Raw genomic sequence first — 5,089 nt, 5'->3', positions numbered from 1 at the left:
TAATCTACTCATTTTTGTTTTTATTATGAAAAGTACGAAATATTTATTACTTGAGAATTTTTGGAATGGTTTTCATAATTATTATTCAAATTCTTTAACCATAAACTCAGTGATGAATTTTTTTATACTTAATCAATTACCGATTTATTATTGAGTGGTTATCTATGTTAGGTAAATTGTATTCATTAATTGCTTTTATGGATTAGATTATGAAGATAGTGTACTTCAATTATCTATTTGTTTAAGTTATTATTATTTGATAATAATTCGAATTATTTTTTTCATTAGAAAAAAGGGGATCACCGAATTTCGTATTTTTTTTGTATTGACAATGATTTTTAGACCCGACATATTTTGACATAGTAACCTGTAGTCCCCAAATTAACTTTTGCAATAACCCACATCACTTTGGGGGTTAAACACCGACCGTGTCGACACGCTACTCGACTACGATAAGAAACTAGTTTCGCACTCGTTCCGTCGGTGGAGAATAACGGGCTCGAAAAATCGGCTCGGGTCATCGAGGGTAAATAAATGAACTCGACAATCCAACTCGGGTCACCGAGTTTAAATATATGAATTCGTGGTTTTTGTTTACGGCATTAGTTATTTGGGGGACATATATACTCGCTTTACTTAGAGAAATTATAGTTGTTTGAAACACTCCGAAATCGAAGTTTTATTTCATTACTTTATTGTATAAATTTTACATTTAAGCATGTTTTGTGAAATTATTGAGTTTTGTGATCCCTATATTTTTAGTGGTTGCTTACTGGGCTGTCAAGCTCATAAATAGTGGTTTTTATCCTTTTCAAATCAGGAGTAAGTGTGTGGTGGATAGCTTAGCGGGGGCGCTGAGCGAGCACCGAGTTGGTTATCATGTAAATAGTCTTTCTGCTTTGTGAACTTAGAACCCGTTATTTGTTTATGCTTTGAACCTTGCACTTTTTAGTTTCCGTGGATCATAGTTGTGAACACGGTTATCGTATCCCTTAAATTCTTGTTCTTGTGATGTTAGTACCTTGTTATATCTTATCTTTGTAAGACGGATCCCGAGGCCTTGTATGTCCATTGGGTCTCGACCTTATGGGTATACGGCCGTTTGTCAATGCCTCGGGCTCGGGGCGTGACAGGGAACCCTTTTTATTATTTTTTTTTTTTTAATTTTAAACATGCACATGAATATGCATACTTTTCATTCGCGTGCATGTGGGTTTTTTCATGGTGGGCTCATCTTTTTTTAAAAATATTTATTTATTCATTTATATATTTATTTTCTTTTGAACCCGAATGTGAGTATGCATGCATACCCAATGCATGCTTCTCATTATTATTTTTTTCTTTTTTTAACCAACAATCTGATAATAAGATTTGTTAATATATATATATAATCCATGGAGACATCCGCTAAAATGCATGGTTGGGTACGGATATGCTTGCATGCATGCATGTAATACCTTCTTCTACCCTAAATTTATTACACCAATTTCATCATAAGCTTCATCGATAACAAAAATCAAAAGACGTTGGTGAAAGATAACGGACCGCAATCGGCGATGGTGACGACCTTCGAGGTCCTTCCACCTTGAGATCCAACGCTCTTGACCTTCTTGACGACGTCCAAGCTCTCGATGACCTGCCTAATGACGACGTGTTTCCCATCGAGCCACGAAGTTTGGGCGGTGCAGATGAAGAACTGGGACTCATTAGTGTTGAGGCCGGCGTTGGTGATGGAAAGAACGCCGGGACCAGTGTGCTTGCGGCTAAAGTTCTCATCTTTGAACTTGGATCCGTAGATCGACTCCCCGCCAGTGCCGTTACCAGCTCTGAAATTGCTGCCTTGGCACATGAAGCCGGGAATCACACGGTGAAAGGTAGACTCTTTGTAGTGTCGTGGCTTCTCACATTTGTCGATGCCCTTCTCGCCTATGCAGAGAGCACGGAAGTTTTCCGCCGTGTTGGGACCACGTCGGTATACACCTCCATCACGATCCGGCTCGCCGGAGCGCCTCCGATGGTCATGTCGAAGAAGACCCTGGGGTTGGCCATCATGGATCTCGATCTCTCTTGAGCTTCTCTCTATTTCTCGGTGGGGGCATATGCTTGGACTTTTTTAAGAGCACGTGAGTATACATGCACATGCCATATATATAGAAATCATTGGCTTTTTTTTTATGCTAATAACTAATAAGCAATGGTTAATTATCTGCATCCCTTTGCTTTCATACATATCATTCTCACTCATCACACTTGATCACTCTAATATATCATTTTATTTATTTTATTTATTTATTTTATTATTACTGATGACCAGTGGCGGAGCCAGAGATTATGAGGGCGGGGTGAATTACTGAAAAAAATTAATTAATTAATAAAAATTTTAATTTTTTTAAATTTATCCATATGTTAATTTTTAAATCATACATTTTTTTAAAAAACTCTATACTCGAATATAATTTTTATATATTATATAAATTAATTTATAAAAAAATCAAAAAAACTAAAAACATAGATTTTTTTAAATATACTATATGAAATAATTTATAAAATATTAATAGATCAAATAAAAAATTTTGAAAAATAATTTTTTTAAAAAAATTATTACGCTTTTAGAGGATAGTTATTAATTTGTTAATTTATAAAAATATTAATAGATCAAATAAAAAAATTTGTAAATAAATTTTTTTAAAAAATTATTATGCTTTTAGAGGATAGGTATTAATTTGTTAATTTATAAAATATTAATAAATCAAATAAAAAAGTTTGTAAATAAATTTTTAAAAAATTATTACTCTTTAGAGGATAAGTATTAATTTGTTAAAAAATATTTTTTTAAAATAAAAACCCTTAAAAAATGGGAGAAGTTTAAAAAATATTTTTTTTAAAATAAAAACCCCTAAAAAAGGGAGGGATATTGGAGAGAGAGAGAGAAACAGTTTTTTGAAAAAATAAAAATACAAAAGGGGGATTTTACCAGATAAATATATAGATATATATATATATATATATATATAGAGAGAGAGAGAGAGAGAGAAAATAAAAAAATAAAAAAAGCAATGGGGGACTGGGAAGGGGGCGGTGGTTCGCCGGTGACGAGGATGGCGGAGAGAGAGAAAGGGATAAACGGAGGGCGGGGTTCACCGGCGGCAGGAGGGCGGGCGAGAGAGAGGGGTAAGAAAGAGCGGGGAGGGGTTCGCTGGCGGCAGGGCGGCCGCCCCCCTGCCCCTCCGCCCTAGCGATGACGGAAGATAACCTTGTGTAGAATTTCAAAAGCAAGGCAAATACGCAGACTGCTATTTGTAAGTCCATAGTATGCATGACTTTGAATCCACATAATCACTATTTGGAATTTATTTATTTATTTATTTATTTCTATTATTATTATTATTATTATTATTTTGCATTCAGTGGCTCTGAACCAATATTGAATGATAGCATTCTATCTCAACAAATTACCATGTGGAATAATTCATGATCATCTCTTCTTACAACTTAATGCATCTCCAAGCTATTGGACAGTAACTTTCATCGGTCGTTGCACATCAGGGTTTGCATGCATTTGCAAGTGTTCTCGATGCATACGGTAACAACGCCGGTAATGGTTCCTTCTAAATATTATAGAGATATGATATGCTTAACTTTTTGTAGTTGGGCCATTTCATCTCGAGATTTTTGACTTTATTTGTTGAAATCATCATTGCTTTTATCTACTGCTGGAAATCCATGCTCACTTTAATTGTGGTGCCTCCGGTCCTGCTGGCACTTATGCGACTCGGATCTTGGGTCTTTCATCAGGCCAAATTTGATGTGAGGTACACCTTCATATTATCCATATCCACTTCATTTAGAGTTTAGTTAAGTTTCTATGAATAACCTTGAGCTGCTCTATCTCCTCTTTATGGGAAATTCTATGATCAACATAACACGACTAGTACTCGTGGCTTTCTCAAGGTATCAACCATTGCCATCCACTCGCTAACTTTCGATCGGAGAGACCTTTCCAAATCTTACGTTCTCTCGGAAAGATCAAGAACCAAAAGAAAATATTGATCTTGCAAGTCTCACAATCCCTGTTCTAATGTTGTAGTCTTCGGTCATTTATCTGAAGTGCTTCTTTCTTTCATTTACCAGACCGGCATGACAGCATGCAAAGAGCACATCAACGAAACCCATGCGCAACCTTGGCAACAGCAGCCGCACCAGAACTCAAAAAAACGCGGTAGATCTCACGTTAAACGTCTTGGAGCTTGCGTGCGTAGCAAGTGGCTTTGATGGAGGATGCGTTGGCGAAGGGCATCGTGAGGAAGTCACCACGTCGCAGATCGAGTTGAGACCGGCTTTCCGGTTGTGAACGCGCGCGCGGGTGGCTTGCCGATTGCACGCATCAGACCACCGACGCTGTATCCGATGTCGAGAGCTTTGAGGCCTGGTTGCGCATTGATAAGATCGGCGGCGTTGTTGATGAATCGCGCGTGGTGTCAGCGGTGAGAGAGGTTGGGGGTGGAAGGAGAGAAGTGGAAGCTCCGCCCGACCTTACTCGTAGATGTCGGTGACAAGGTTATAGAAGATGTCTTCGTCTCCGTCGCCGATCAGATCCGGGGTTTTGGCCGAGAAGATGATGCATGTGTGTGCATTTTTTTTCATTTTTTTTTATTTTTCTTCTGTTTTTTTTTTAATTTTCTTCTCTTATGATTTTTTTCTCTCTTTTCTTTCTTTTTGTTCTTTTTTATTCTTTTTTTTAAAAAAAAATTTTTTTTTTTGAGGGATTTGGATTCTTCTCTCTGTCTTCTCCATCTTCTTTTCAGTTGGCAGCGATTTTGGCATCAGCACGACTGCAACAGTGAGCATTAGCAGCGATGATGTCAAGCTGCTTGGCGGCATTATCTCGACCCACTCAGCAACAATGCGGTGAGCAACAAGCGGTGTCAGCTGGCGGCATTATCGACCACTCAAGCACGCGACAGTGGCAATAGCGGTGTCAAACATCAGCTGCGAGCGTCAGACGGCATGCTTGGCGGCATTATCTCAGCCACTCAAGCATGCCACGGCGGTGAGCAGCGGGCAACCCAGGCAGCATGACGATGGCAAT

At 38.1% G+C, this 5,089-nt stretch overlaps 1 pseudogene; it reads right to left on the bottom strand.

The window, feature by feature from the left end:
• Positions 1-1,516: 1,516 nt before the first annotated feature.
• LOC120258701 lies at positions 1,517-2,052 on the bottom strand (annotated as a pseudogene).
• Positions 2,053-5,089: the final 3,037 nt, after the last annotated feature.

Source organism: Dioscorea cayenensis, chromosome 4 (assembly GCF_009730915.1).
Source record: "Dioscorea cayenensis subsp. rotundata cultivar TDr96_F1 chromosome 4, TDr96_F1_v2_PseudoChromosome.rev07_lg8_w22 25.fasta, whole genome shotgun sequence".
Taxonomy (NCBI): Eukaryota; Viridiplantae; Streptophyta; class Magnoliopsida; order Dioscoreales; family Dioscoreaceae; genus Dioscorea; species Dioscorea cayenensis.
Note: the sequence above shows the minus strand (reverse complement) of the source record. Positions and strands in the feature narration are given on the sequence as shown.